General features: G+C 42.9%; 1 protein-coding gene across 1 annotated transcript in view; it reads left to right on the forward strand.

Moving 5' to 3' along the window:
- Positions 1–16,592, forward strand: part of LOC141026720 (uncharacterized) — a 32,551-nt gene that overhangs the window by 136 nt on the left and 15,823 nt on the right. The gene's annotated exons all lie outside the window — the stretch shown is intronic.

The following is a 16,592-nucleotide window of genomic DNA, read 5'->3' on the forward strand; positions in this document are numbered from 1 at the left end:
TAGCCACATGCGTAGTTGGTGGAGCATTCTCCCCGGACATACCAGGCTAATTGACTTTCAAAAGTACTTATGGCAAATGGCTTGATGGAAGTAAACAACATGGCATCAAGGTGATTCGATTTTCCATTAATTTTGCAAAGTTCAGTTACGTCTATTTGAAATAAGTAACAAATGACATGTGAAAAAGAAGTGCAAATCTTATGTTTGCTAGCTACACACGTTTTTCATGCTTTGGTGTTTTTTTTTTCTTTTGCTTTATTGAGTGCTAGCCGTGTGTGCGTTGGGACCAGTTTGATTTCAATCTAAAAGGCAACATGTTCCAGCTTATATCATTATGAATTATGTGCTAACAAAGAAAAATCACCAAGTATATCTGTTTTTACCAGATTGAAGCCCTTCCGTAACCACCTTAGCCTAGACATATATCTTCCTGCAGATATGATGCACCCTAATCCAAGTTTCCTGTAGAGTGCTATCTTTTATTCTTTTTGCACCTTTTTTTTTGGAAGTTGTCTATATTCTCCATCACCTTATTTTTAATTCGATAGAAGAGAGGAAGAAAGGATGATGACCCAGGCGAGGTATAAAAGATTTGGAAAGCATAATAGTAGGTACTCTGGCGCAAGGTAAAATATGCTTTTGGTGTTATATGTATCAATTCCAAAGATAGCCATGTCTCAAATTTCTAATCAGATGAAATATCCATTCCAATGGTACATGTGGCAACCCCAAAAAAAATTCTAACAACTCATGTGGGATAGATGAAGCAATAACCTCCAATGAGTAATGCTTAAAATAAATAAATAGAAGACAACTCATAGATGAGACTACAAAAACAAGTTGCAATGCATACATATATCGTCCAATCCATTAACTATTGAAGCAAATATTCCATAAAAAATCTATCAGTATAACTCCACACATCGTAGACACATTTATATAGTTTCTCTCCATTTCATACTAGCCCGTGCGAATGCACGGGTGGACGACTAGTATTTTCTAATATTTCTAATCTTCAAGCGCATTGCATCTATCTTGATCTTGTGATCATCGACAACATCCGCAACATGCAACTCCAATGCCATCTTCTTCTCCTCAATTCTTTTCAATTTTTTCTTCAAGTAATTGTTTTCTTTTTCAACTAAATTTAACCTCTCGACAAGAGGGTCGGTTGGAATTTCCAGTTCACATACCTCCTAGATAAAAACATCTATGTCACGTTGGTCGGCATAATTGTCATAAACACTAAATGAAACAAATAGTTATAAAAGATAATATACCACATCGGAATCATAGACAGGACGAGGGCCGACGGGGGCGGATACCAAAACCATCGCACTGTATAATAAAAAACAATAATAAAAGTAAGAAAATTATACAAGTATCTAGCTAAATCATACAAGAATTTTTTTTCTTGTAGAAAGAAGATAAGAACAAGAGGCTCACCACGGTGGTGCCGGCGACGAGATCGGCGCGGGCGATCGACGATGGTGAGGATGGGGACGGGACAGGACGGACCGCCAAACCTAGACAAATCTTGAGGAAAATGGAGCTTGGACAAGGAGCTTCGAGAGGAGAAAGCTTAATTGTGGCTCGGGCATTTCATCGAACACCTCATGTGCATAGGAGGTGAGCTAGAGCACCACAAACCTCTCCCACGGCCGGCCAAAAAAACAGAGCAGTGGCTCTGTTCGTGGGCAGGGGCGGGGCACTACTAGGGAAAACCCTAGTAGTAGCGCTTGAAATACATATAGCAGTAGCCCTGGGTCCAGCGCTACTGCTGACGCGCTACAGCTAAGTTGTAGCAGTAGTGCTGGTCAGGGCAGCGCTACTGGTAAGTATGGTTAGCAGTAGTGCTTGACTGACCAGCGCTACTGATAACTCTTTGTAGCGCTTGAACAAATGAAGCGCTGCTGCTAGGACAGCGCTGCTAGTACATGCTTTCCAACGCTACTGCTAGTATTCTTGCTTTCACGGATTTATACCCCCTCTACATATTTGTGATGTATTTATACAGGCTCATGTGGGGAAGAAACATGGATTAGATTCATTTGGATGAATCAAAAGTTGAATTAGGACGATGATCCTACCAATTCAACTTTTGGTCACTTTTGATCCATCCACATGAATCTAATCCGCGTTCCTTCAACCAATGATATAATAACTAATCATGATCATAATAACAAATCATCATGATAATCATGATCAACATCATCGTCATATAATATAAAAATTCTTGCATCATATCATCACCAACAACACTAGCTAATAATTATCATAGTCATTACCACCAACACTATTTAATCATCATAGTCATAGTGTACTATCTAATCACCACCAACACTAGCTAATAATAATCATTATAGTCATTACCACCAACACCAGCTATTTAATCATCATAGTCATAGTGTAGCACATCATCATCTTCAAACTCATTCTAGCTAGCTAATCACTCCTGCTGCTCTCTCTCAGGTAAAATAGCATAAAACATGTGTAGCACTCCTTCATCATATTGGAGAATGCAGATGAACCTGTCTCCTAATTGTGGCCTGCGCTTCTGATTGATGCCCCCTAGTACTTCTCTGTTGTGACCCTTCACAATTTTGCTCCTGTCTTTGACTATTAAGAGTTGCTCGCTTTGAGAAATCATGAATGCACTCATGTGCAATGCAGGATATCTTGGCCATAAGCTAACCATTGTCATGCGACCTTTAGGCTCGATCCAACGAGGCACAACATTCATCGGGAGACCCTGTTGAAGAACATCGTAGTAACATACTTAGCAATGAAGTTTAGCTTAAAAAATAATGTATGCAAAAGATGCACTAAGGACAAATAGTAAAAATCTTACCATCTTTCCTAAATAGATGTGACCTTTGTTCAATACTCACACTATTGGTCGCACGTATTGAGTACTAATATTTCAAAGTCCAGGAAAATAACCTGTCTTGACAATATCAAGATTCTCAAGCCATGAAACATAATGACCTATCTCCTCGCAGTTTAGTTCAGCCCCGAGACAGTAGTAGGTGTTGTCTACCAAGCGCCGGACATGTTTGCTTGAATGGAAATAAGCTGTCAATATAAATTAGTTGTCAACTATTTTTAAACAAACAATATAAATTACTTAATAAATATTGTTGAGAAACTCACATAATGGTAGAACTGGAGGCGTCTGCACATCGACCCAGATGTCGATATTACCTTCAATTTCATTTTCCAGACGAATATCAAAGGTGATAAGCATATTAGGCTCAAATGCATAAGCCTTGCATAGTGCTCTCTAGTTTTTGCACTCAAAATAGGAGTAGGTGTCTGCATTGTATAATTTTGCGGCAAAAGTATAACCATGCTCGGTCCTCAAGTGAACTCTCTTTACCTCCATATTGTCCATAGTACTTAAACCAATCTTATCCAAGACATAAATTCTTGCATGGCAGGGGATACGCTAGTAGAATTGTAAAAAATTAAAATTATAAGTTGAAGCAAAAGAAGCAGAAGTAGCAGAAGTCATGCTTAATTACGAAAAAAAATTGTTGTTGTGACTTACTGTATCCACTTCGAAGGTCTCATCCAGCATGATGCTGAAGCGCCTACCACCAACTAGGCGAGGCATGTCGCAGTATTCGCACATAACGAATTCTCTTTCGTCGACAGACATTTCCTATGTTCATATTTGAAACATTGAAAATCAGTCAAAGGCAACTACTAGGAAACTCAACACACAAATCACTTTTACTCAATATGCAACGGGTTGACTTTAGGTCTGTCGAGTCTTCCTTCCTAAACTCTTATCTCACATATATGGTGGGCACTCCCTCTCTGATATTGCGACCGTCGGTGATGGTCGCTACTCCTCCTTCGCCTAGTGCATTACAAATATCTAGCACAAGGAAAAGAAGGAGAAGCGACCCCCATGACACCAGTCGACATTCTTCTTCTCTCATATATGGTGGACACTCCCTCACCGATTTGTTGACCGTCGATGATGGTCGCTACTCCTTCTTCCCCTAGTGCATAACAATGGTCTAGCACAAAGAGAAGAAGGAGAAGCGGTCCCCACGACAACAGTCCGCATTCTTCTTCTCTCATATATGGTGGAGACTCTCCCTCACTGATTTTTTGACTGTCATCAATGAAGCCCCGACAGACTTAAAGTCAACTCGAAATGTCGTTTAATTCTCTTTCTAGCAAATCCGGGGCACTCGATATTTCCTACATATTCTAGCACAAGTCATGCTTAAATTCACGGAAAAATCCGGCATGACCTTTGCTAAAATAGGACATACCGAGCACCTGAAATTTGCCGGAATGGAAATGAATCAACACTCCGGCAAAACATAGGCCAGTCGGATTTTCCCACATTCGCACATGAGCATAAACCGGTGCTCATTGCATTTCAATGGTTCAATATTAGCAAAAACATTTCAATATATTTCTACTCTAGTTCTACTCTATTCAACACCGATGAGTAGAGAAGGAGGAGGTGGACTTTTAGCTCACCGACTCGGGTGTCGAGGAAGTAGAGGTAGCTCGGATGACGATCACTCCAAGGAGACACGACCCTACAAAGCCTGCATATTCCACCGAGTGAAAATTTTAGATCATCAAATCTCATATAGCATTCTTTGATGACAAAGTGATAATGACATAAAAATAATTAAATTTTCCAATACATTCTATATTGAAAATAAAAATTACAAAAAATTTATATACCTATTTTTGCTTACAAAAAGTTTTTATTACTAAATTTGATACCTAAAAATTTCTCATGTAGCATTCCATTAGATTTCTATAATTGAAAATTTTCTATACCTAAAAAATTATATTACTAAAACTATTTTATATTCAAAAAACCTATTCACTAGTCTTCTATCATATTCTATTCAAAAGACCTACATTTACTTATTCTTTTCAATTTCAAATTTTATTCTATTCAAATTTACTTCTTCAAATTTTCTTAAAATTTCCTATTGTATTCAAAAGACCTACATTTACTTATTTTTTCAATTTCATATTTTATTCTATTCAAATTTACTTATTCAAATTTTCTAAAAATTTCCTATTGTATTCAAAAGACCTACATTTACTAAAAAATACCCTATGTCTAAAACAAAATATAAACAAAAACCTACATTTACTTAAAAAAATGTAAAAAATTCCTATTCTATTCATAAGACCTACATTTACTTATTCTTTTCAATTCCATATTTTATTCTATTCAAATTTACTTATTCAAATTTTCTGTTTTATTCTATTTTATTCAAATTTCATATTTTATTTACAGAAAGGAGGAGGAGGAGGTGGGAGGAGGAGGAGGGGGAGGAGGAGGGGGGAGGAGGGAGGAGGAGGAGAGAGCAGGAGGAGGGAGGGGGAGGAGGACAGGGATGGAGGAGGAGGAGGAGAGAGCAGGAGGAGGGGGCCCCCGGAGGGAGGAGGAGGAGGGGGAGGAGGAGGGGGAGGGGGAGGTGGAGGGAGGAGGAGGGGGAGGAGGAGGGAGGGACCTTGGGGGCGCTGGTGGGCGACAACGGCGACGGTGCACGGCGGAGTGAGTGGGAGTGAGGACGCGCGCGGGCCGGTTGGGTAAGGTGCCCTTAGTAGTAGCGCTAGTTCACAACCCCCGCTACTGCTATGATCAATAACAGTAGCGCTTTTACAGAACCAGTTCTACTAGTATACCTAGCCTACCGACAACGGTCTTGCAATTATAGTAGTAGCGGGTTTTATAACTACTGCGCTACTGCTATGTGCATAGTAGCAGCGCTCTTTCTTCCCAAGCGCTACTGCTATTTAGTAGCAGCGCTGCCTTCTAAACAGCGCTACTGGTAAGCTCTTGTGTATAAGGTTTTTCCTAGCAGTGGGGGTATATATAGGCCTCTCGTTAGTCCCGGTTTGTGGCTAAAACCGGGACTAAAGGACAACCTTTGGTCCCGGTTCCAGCCACCAACCGGGACTAAAGGTGCTGGGCCAGGAGCGAGGCCCATTGGTCCAGGTTCATGTCTGGAACCGGGACCAACGGGGTCAGACGAACCGGGACCAATGGCCTCGAGGCCCGGCCGGCGCCCTGACCTCACGAACCGGGACTGATGCACCCTTTGGTCCCGATTCGTGAGTGAACTAGCATTAATGCCCTTATCCTGGCCTCAACCAAAGCCATGTTTTCTACTTATATCCGTCGGCTCCGAATCCGGCAACGGACCACGAACCGGAACCTGCAGAGATGAGAGAGCCATGGGGTTCAACCCACCATGGACGAGGATCGAGAAGAACCCATCATAGATCTCCAGGCGCCGAATCCAGCGATCCGGCGTGGTCAGCGACAACCACCACCACCCCACGGCGGCTGACAGTGTTCAAGCCCAAGACCCAAATTGGATCCATCTGAACCCGGCAGCGCCCACGACCACCGATCTTGCCCACCACGCAGCCGTCACCATGCCGCGAGCAGGCCGCCGCCGCCGCCGCGCCGCGCACGATGTCACCATGAAACCCGCCCGCCGCACCACCCGACCCCACGCTAGTCCAGCGCCCCGCGCCAGCTGCAATGGACAAGGAGGAGAGACGCCCCGCCGCCGCCTAGCCGGCCATGCTTTGCCCGGCGGCGCTGCGGACATCGGCGAGGAGAGGTGGAGGCAGGAGGAGGGCCGAGAGGACGGCGACTAGGGTTCCCCCTGGGTCGCCCGCGGGGGCGACACAAGGGGGACGAGGGACACCTTCCTTATGTCTTGTCATGGTCACCTTAATTAGATCTGTAGCAACGAGACCAACAATGATAAAAGGCATTTCCAATTAATTTGACAGTGAAAAAAACAGCAGCGGCATCAGTCGCATTCTAATAAGGACGCTGATAACGCCCACATATGTGGTGGAAGCGATACCCGCCCACACGCCCTATAACACACAGACTACGCCATGTCACCGCATGCATGCATGTGGGAATGTTTTTTGGATTTTTAGTTTTTAAACTGTTTTATCTCTTTAATGAAAAATCTGATTGAAGATCCGTTTTCACCATTAAATTCATCGCGACGAGATCTTCGAAACTAGATCTCATATCAATATGTTTCAGACGATTTTTAAAAGTTGTCATGTCTATTGCACATGAATTGCCATGGTGTTTACACTGAATCTGCCATGATATGTTTCAGCTATTTTCTTCTACATTTAATAGTAAATTTTGACATATTATAAAATGGGGAATTAAGAAACTAGACTTGCCATGAACCATAAACTAAAATTTCCATGGTACATGCACTTAAAATTGCCATGGTTCGTACAAAAAATAATTTTCATAGTCAAAATACTGGAATTGCCATGGTCAAAATACTAAAATTGCCATGGTCTATAAACTAAAATTGCCACATGGCAACTTCAGTGTAACACTACGGCACCTACGGTGTAAACATCATGGCAACTTTTGGCAAAAAAAATCGTCAAAACGTATCAACATGGTATCTAATTTTGAAGATCTCGTCGAGACGGATTTAACGGTGAAAACAGATTTTCAATTGGATTTTTTAATTAGGAGATAAAATATTTTTAAGCCGAAAATCAAAAGGATTCCTGCTTATGTCATCTATTTTGGTGTGGCAAAATGAGTGGTACTGGAGGCGTTTGGGCCATGTTGGTTCGTGCCACACATGTGGGCGTTAACATTTGCGTCTAATAATTATCATCTAACCAGCAGCGGCATCATGCTAAAAAGATTTTCAATATCTACATTGTAAAATTCATTGCTATTTAAAGCTCCATACAACCAGAAAACATGGAAGGGGATAACAAACTAACTTTCATTGGGAAAGTACACCATGTCTTCCAAACTCTGTTGCTTTGTCTGTGTTTCCTTTAATCACGCTCAAAGCTGGTTGACAAAAAATAACCTAACGAAATAGTAAGCAATGAAACAAAAGGGACAGAACAGAGGACAGTAAAGAATAGTTTTGTTGATAGGTAACAAAGATCACAGTATAGTATTTGAAGCAAGTAAAGCATTATTACGACGTAAACATGCGCCGTCAGCAGCATCGGTCGATTAGAGCTCTAAACAAAAAAAAAGGGGGGGGGGGGGGGGGGGGGGCTAATCCGCAGCCTTAACTGAAGCTTAATTTTCCAGTCCGTTCACATCAGAATTTGGGATGTTTATAGAAATCTTGGAATAACAGTCCAAAAAGATTAGGTAGTACAAGAACACATCTGGAATAGAATAAATAATCATAACTAATACTAGTAGTAATTTACTTTAGATGCTTTGTGCTTCTGCAGTCATGATATCCATACAATAGTTTAGAGCGACCTGGAAGATAAATAAATGTTCAACTTTTTGTGAATGCTATTTCGTATACACGAAAGAAGTATGGTAGGACAAGTGCAGGACCGATTCCCACCTTCGTTGTTTTGGGCAGAAAGAAAGAACATCAGAGAATATATATATATATTTATCCAAATGACTGTAGATCAAGAAATAAAATAGCGCGCTATACAAAATAGCGCCGCCCCTTCAAATATGCTATTATCACGCTATAATGCGCTACAGCGTGCTATTAGCGAGACACTGTACAGTGATTTATTTGGCGAGATAATTTTCTACATGCTATAGCGACTCTGTAGCGCGCTATTTTTTCCAGTAGTTTAATGCATTTATCTTACGCTAGTGCAGGCTTCTTCAATTCTAGCACACTGTGGTAAACTCTTCTATTAGGTTTCATGCTATATTCGTATTTATGTTAGAACCATATCACTGTACCATCATAGGTTCATGTGCTTTTGATATGGTTACATGCATTTCAACAATGCATATTCATCTAATGGGCACATTACTAGTAGTCATTTATTATTACTAAGCCCGAAACTAGTAAATTGCATCAATTATGTTGTAGTTAGTTGCTAGGAGTTTTTCGTGTTAGGATCTTCTGGTGTATAGCTCACGCGTCCTTGTGATTAGTGACACTACTGCCCACCTCCCTGCGATCGGGCTACAACCTAGCTACCTTGACTTCCTACCATCTCCTAGGATTGTGAGACATATGAAAACTAGTATGTATTGGACGATAATTAGATGTTCTTTGGATATCCATTTCCATTGTTTAGATTTTTGTATGGAGAATTAATTTAGGAAAATCCTCTTGTCTAGTTGTACTAAACGAGACTAGACGTTTGACACTCGATTATTTTCCCAATTATCCAAATCTTGGATCCATTGGTCTAGATCTCCCCACCTTTTCTATTCAACACCTCTGCGTTGAAGGAAACTAAATAATCCCATTAGGAGGTCCCATTATTCCTACGTGGCTAGTCAAAAAAAAAAATTCAAGGCACTTAACAAGTACCAAGGCCGTGAAAAAAATTCCAACCTAGTCAAGGAGGATCAGGACTGATCAAAGAAAGTCTAAGAAGATATCCATGGTCAGCGAGTCAAAGGAGAAGGCAAAATATAAAGCCAAATTCAACAATGAAGGAAAGAATCTCAAGTCTACATGAGGCCCAACTAGCCAAAAGTCCCATTCATGCTTTGATGAAGGGGAGTGGAGCACCATGGACTATGGACACCCCCACCTTTGACTAGTCTTCATGGACTCATAGACATAGGTTAACATACTATAAATCATACCTACCATAGCCAATGATAGCCCTAGTCATCTGCCAAGGCATCCTCACCGATATAAGGCCCCCATGGGCATGTACATTATTCCACCCACACTTGAATAAACTCATGGATGTATTTATAGTTCCCAAGTCGCTCTAGGGTCAAGTCTGAGGAGTCGCGCATGACTTGGATCGAACTAGGCCAAGAGTTCAAGAGAGGGATTCAGGGAGTCGTGCACGAGTCAACGCCTTTAGACCATACAACCCTACCCGAGGCCTTCCTAATGTAAGACCAGGCCGTGGTCCAACAAGGTGGTTGAACCTTTTAAAAACCGGTGTTGTGTCACTCTTGTCAAGTGTACATCGACCTTCATTATAAGGTCATCGTACACACCCTTGATAACACTAACTTCCTTACAATCTTCCTACTAAGGATAGCCCTATTCGAAATACGTTTCCCCGAAAACAACAGTGCTGTCACACAATATAGTAAACAAAAGGGGGGAATACGAAAGGTTACAATCAAATTAAGATATATATCTAATATTCAAATCAAACAATCATAAGAGCATCTATAGCAGGGAGCCTCAAATCAGTCTTAAACACCCGGGCAGGCTGCTCGGTAACTGACTGGTCAAAAAAACCCGACCTACCCGGATGCCTCAAGTCGGCCTCAAACCTCCGGGAGAGGGACGCGATGGAGCATTCCGTGTGCTGCCTCCACAGGTTAGTGTCATCTCTGACTCCTCGTCGGACGACGGCGACGACCACAGCTCCTCCTCTGATGACTCAGACGATCCACCACCAGCCGCAGACGCCTACTGCTGCGCCAGCGACCGGAAGGGTAAAGGGCCAGCGAGGAAGTGATGAAGACGCTCCCGCTCCATTTATTATTATCGTTTTTTAGTGGTTTAAGTTTAGATCCCGTTCGGCGATGAACTGTGGTGATCTTTTGGATCATGTAAAGTGGGTTTATGTGCATTTCATTGTCCGTTTGATGCCGATTTCTTTCTCCATTGTTCGATCAACATAGAGTAGTTCATCACGTTGCTTGCGTAGTATGGATATAGGGTGCTGGATATGAGGTACATGTTGGGTAACGTAGTAATAATTCAAAATTTTCCTATGTGTCACCAAGATCAATCTAGGAGATGCTAGCAACGAGAGAGAGGGAGTGCATCTTCATACCCTTGAAGATCCTTAAGCGGAAGCGTTACAAGAACGCGGTTGATGGAGTCGTACTCGCGGCGATTCAAATCGCGGAAGATCCGATCTAGCGCCGAACGGACGGCGCCTCCGCGTTCAACACACGTACAGCCCGGGGACGTCTCCTCCTTCTTGATCCAGCAAGGGGAGAGGAGAAGTTGAGGGAGAACTCTAGCAGCACGACGGCGTGGTGGCAATGGAGCTCGTGGTTCTCCGGCAGGGCTTCGCCAAGCACTACGGAGGAGGAGGAGATGTACGAGGAGGAAGGGGCTGCGCCAAGGGAAGGGTGTGGCTGCCCTCCCACCCCCTCACTATATATAGGGGGAAGGGGAGAGGGGGCCGGCCCCTCTAGATGGATCTAGAGGAGGAGGCGGCGGCCAGGGGAAACCCTAGATGGGTTTGGGCGCCCCCACCCCCTAGGAAACTTGCCCCCAAGCCGGGAGGGGCGGCTGCCCTAGGGGTGGCGCCCCCACCTCTCCTGGTTACGTGAGAGGGGTTGGGAGGGGCGCACAGCCCCTTAGTGGGCTGGTTTGCCCCTTCCCCTTGGCCCATAAGGCCCCCCAACGCTTGCCGGGGCCTCTGAAACCCCTTTCGGACATGCTGGCCATAGCCTGGTACCCCCGGAACAATTCCGGACTCCAATACCCTTCGTCCAATATACCGATCTTCACCTCCGGACCATTCCGGAGCTCCTCGTCATGTCCGGGATCTCATCCGGGACTCCGAACAACCTTCGGTAACTACATACTATTTCCCATAACAACTCTAGCGTCACCGAACCTTAAGTGTGTAGACCCTACGGGTTCGGGAACCATGCAGACATGACCGAGACACCTCTCCGGCCAATAACCAATAGCGGGATCTGGATACCCATATTGGCTCCCACATGTTCCACGATGATCTCATCGGATGAACCACGATGTCGGGGATTCAATCAATCCCGTATACAATTCCCTTTGTCTATCGGTATGTTACTTGCCCGAGATTCGATCGTCGGTATCCCAATACCTCGTTCAATCTCGTTACCGGCAAGTCTCTTTACTCGTTCCGTAACGCATGATCCCGTGGCTAACTCCTTAGTCACATTGAGCTCATTATGATGATGCATTACCGAGTGGGCCCAGAGATACCTCTCCGTCATACGGAGTGACAAATCCCAGTCTCGATTCGTGCCAACCCAACAGACACTTTCGGAGATACCTGTAGTGCACCTTTATAGCCACCCAGTTACGTTGTGACGTTTGGTACACCCAAAGCATTCCTACAGTATCCGGGAGTTGCACAATCTCATGGTCTAAGGAAACGATACTTGACATTAGAAAAGCTCTTAGCAAACGAACTACACGATCTTGTGCTATGCTTAGGATTGGGTCTTTTCCATCACATCATTCTCCTAATGATGTGATCCCGTTATCAATGACATCCAATGTCCATGGTCAGGAAACCATAACCATCTATTGATCAACGAACTAGTCAACTAGAGCCTTACTAGGGACATGTTGTGGTCTATGTATTCACACATGTATTACGGTTTCCAGTTAATACAATTATAGCATGAACAATAGACAATTATGATGAACAAGGAAATACAATAATAACCATTTTATTATTGCCTCTAGGGCATATTTCCAACAGTCTCCCACTTGCACTAGAGTCAATAATCTAGTTCACATCACTATGTGATTGTAATGAATCCAACACCCATGGGGTTTGTTTGTATCTCGCTTGTGAGAGAGGTTATTAGTCAACGGGTCTGAACCTTTCAGATCCGTGTGTGCTTTACAAATCTCTGTGTCATCTTGTAGATGCAGCTACCACGCGCTACTTGGAGCTATTCCAAATAACTGCTCTACTGTACGAATCCGGTTTACTACTCAGAGTCATCCGGATTAGTGTCAAAGTTTGTATCGACGTAACCCTTTACGAAGAACTCTTTTACCACCTCCATAATCGAGAAAATTCCTTAGTCCACTAGTTACTAAGGATAAGTTCGACCGCTGTCATGTGATCCATTCCTGGATCACTATTGTACCCCTTGACTAACTCATGGCAAGGCACACTTCAGGAGCGGTACACAGCATAGCATACTGTAGAGCCTATGTCTAAAGCATAGGGGACGACCTTCGTCCTTTCTCTCTCTTCTGCCGTGGTCAGGTCTTGAGTCTTACTCAATACTCACACCTTGTAACACAGCCAAGAACTCCTTCTTTGCTGATCTATTTTGAACTCCTTCAAAATCTTGTCACGGTATGTATTCATTTGAAAGTACTATTAAGCGTTTTTGATCTATCCTTATAGATCTTGATGCTCAATGTTCAAGTAGCTTAATCCAGGTTTTCCATTGAAAACCACTTTTCAAATAACCCTGTATGCTTTCCAGAAATTCTATATCATTTCTGATCAACAATATGTTAACAACATATACTCATCAAAAATTCTATAGTGCTCCCACTCACTTCTTTGGAAATACAAGTTTCTCATAAACTTTGTATAAACCCAAAATCTCATCAAAGCGTACATTCCAACTCTGAGATGCTTACTCCAGTCCTTAGAAGGATTGCTGGAGCTTTGCATACTTGTTAGCATCTTTCAGGATTGACAAAACCTTCTGGTTGTATCACATACAACCTTTCCTCAAGAAAATCGTCGAGGAAACAATGTTTTTTGACATCTTATCTACAAGATTTCATAAATAATGCAGTAACTGCTAATATAATTCCAACAGACTCTTAGCATCGCTACGAGTGAGAAAATCTCATCGTAGTCAACTCCTTGAACTTGTCGGAAAACATCTTAACGACAAGTCGAGCTTTCTTAATGGTGACACTTACCATCATTGTCCGTCTTCCTTTTAAAATGCGTCTGCACCCAACAGCCTTACGACCATCAAGTAGTTCTTCCAAAGTCTATACTTTGTTTTTATACATGGGTCCTCTCTCGAATTTTATGGCCTCGAGCCATTCGTCGGAATCTGGGCCCACCATCGTTTCGCCATAGCTCGTAGGTTCATTGTTGTCTAGCAACATGACTTCCAAGACAGAATTACGTACCACTCTGAAGTAGAACGCATCCTTGTCGACCTACGAGGTTTGGTAGTGACTTGATCCGAAGTTTCATGATCACCATCATAAGCTTCCACTTCAATTGGTGTAGTTGCCACAGGAACAACTCCTTGTGCCCTGCTACACACTAGTTGAAGTGACGGTTCAATAACCTCATCAAGTCTCCACCATCCTCCCACTCAATTCTTTCGAGAGAATTTTTCCTCGAGAAAGGACCCGTTTCTAGAAACAATCACTTTTGCTTCCAGATCTGAAATAGGAGGTATACCCAACTGTTTTGGGTATTCTATGGAGATGCATTTATCCGCTTTGGGTTCGAGCTTATCAGCTAGAAACTTTTTCACATGAGCGTCGCAGCCCCAAACTTTTAAGAAATGACAGCTTAGGTTTCTCTAAACCATAGTTCATACGGTGTCGTCTCAACGGAATTGTGTGGTGCCCTATTTAAAGTGAATGCGGTTGTCTCTAATGCCTAACCCATAAACGATACTGGTAATTCGATAAGAGACATCATGGTATGCACCATATCCAATAGGGTGCAGTTATGATGTTCGGACACACCATCACACTATGGTGTTCCAGGCAGTATTAGTTGTGAAACAATTTCCACAATGTCTTAATTGTGTGCCGAACTCGTAACTCAGATATTCATCTCTATGATCACATTATAGACATTTTATCCTCTTGTCACGACGATCTTCAACTTCACTCTGAAATTACTTGAACCTTTCAATAATTCAGACTTGTGTTTCATCAAGTAAATATTCTCAGCATCTACTCAAATCATCTGTGAAGTAAGAACATAACGATATCCATTGCGTGCCTCAGCACTCATTGGACTGCACACATCAAAATGTATTACTTCCAACAAGTTGCTTTCTTGTTCCATCTTACTGAAAATGAGGCCTTTCAGTCATCTTGCCCATGTGGTATGATTTGCATGTCTCAAGTGATTCAAAATCAAGTGAGTCCAAACGATCCATCTGTATGGAGTTTCTTCATGCATATCTACCAATAGACATGGTCCGCATGTCTCAATCTTTTCAAAAATGAGTGAGTCCAAAGATCCATCAACATGGAGCTTCTTTATGCGTTTTATACCAATATGACTCAAATGGCAGTGCCACAAGTATGTGGTACTATCATTACTATCTTATATCTTTTGGCATGAACATGTGTATCACTACGATTGAGATTCAATAAACCATTCATTTTAGGTGCAAGACCATAAGGTATTATTCAAATAAACAGAGTAACCATTATTCTCCTTAATGAATAACCGTATTGCGATAAACATAATCCAATCATGTCTATGCTCAACGCAAACACCAAATAACAATTATTTAGGTTTAATACCAATCCCGATGGTAGAGGGAGCGTACGATGTTTGATTACATCAACCTTGGAAACACTTCCAACACATATCGTCATCTCACCTTTAGCTAGTCTCCGTTTATTCCGTAGCCTTTTATTTCGAGTTACCAACACTTAGCAACCGAACCGGTATCTAATACCCTGGTGCTACTAGGAGTACTAGTAAAGTACACATTAATATAATGTACACCCAATATACTTCTGTCGACCTTGCCTGCCTTCTCATCTACCAAGTATCTAGGGTAGTTCTGCTTCAGTGACCGTTCCCCTCATTACAGAAGCACTTAGTCTCGGGTTTGGGTTCAACCTTGGGTTTGTTCACTAGAGCACCAACTGATTTGCCGTTTCATGAAGTATCCCTTCTTTCCCTTGCCCTTCTTGAAACTAGTGGTTTTACTAACCATCAACAATTGATGCTCCTACTTGATTTCTACTTTCGCGGTGTCAAACATCGCGAGTTGCTCAAGGATCATCATGTCTATCCCTGATATGTTATAGTTCATCACGAAGCTCTAATAGCTTGGTGGCAGTGACTATGGAGAACCATCACTATCTCATCTGGAAGATTAACTCCCACTCGATTCAAGCGATAGTAGTACTCAGACAATCTGAGCACATGCTCAACAATTGAGCTTTTCTCCCTTAGTTTGCAGGCTTAAGAAACTTGTCCAAGGTCTTGTCGTGGAATTGTCACGGCAGATGTCCTCGAGCTAGGACTTAGTCGCGGAGCCATCGCAGCTAGGAAGCTTGAAGGGGTTAATGCGGGACAAGGAACACGAGGGTTTATACTGGTTCGGCCCCTTACGGTGAAGGTAAAAGCCTACGTCCAGTTGAGGTGGTATTGATTAGGGTTACGATCACGAGGGAGCTAAACTGCTATGCCCGGCTCTCGATGAGATTGTTCTTGTCCCTAAACCGCTGCCGGGTCCTCCCTTTATATAGGGAGGCTGACGCCCAGCAGCTCTCAGAGTCCCGGACGGCTCATAAGAGTGTCCGGCTCAGACTCTCAGCTATTCTTGCCTTGCACTACAAGTTCTACCATGATAATGATTGTAACTACGGGCCTTAAGCCATATCCGGGTCTTAAGCCCATCTCTGGCCCACCGTTTTCAAGCTTGGCGCCGGGCTTCTGGTAATGACTATTAGAGTAACCCGGCCCCTCCTGGCGGGTGACTCTAAGGTCTATATCCTCAACATTAGGCCCCAGATTGATTTGAGCCGGCTCATGTCAATCTTCCATTCCTTCGACAGAAAACCTCCGGCTTACAATTGTGTGAAGGCCATAACCCGGCGTGACGTCATCCTCTGGACTCCGGATAATCCGCCGTGACGTCATCTTCCATTAAGCCCGTTTTTTACTCCGCCAGA

This window comes from Aegilops tauschii, chromosome 7 (assembly GCF_002575655.3).
Source record: "Aegilops tauschii subsp. strangulata cultivar AL8/78 chromosome 7, Aet v6.0, whole genome shotgun sequence".
In the NCBI taxonomy this organism is placed as follows: domain Eukaryota; kingdom Viridiplantae; phylum Streptophyta; class Magnoliopsida; order Poales; family Poaceae; genus Aegilops; species Aegilops tauschii.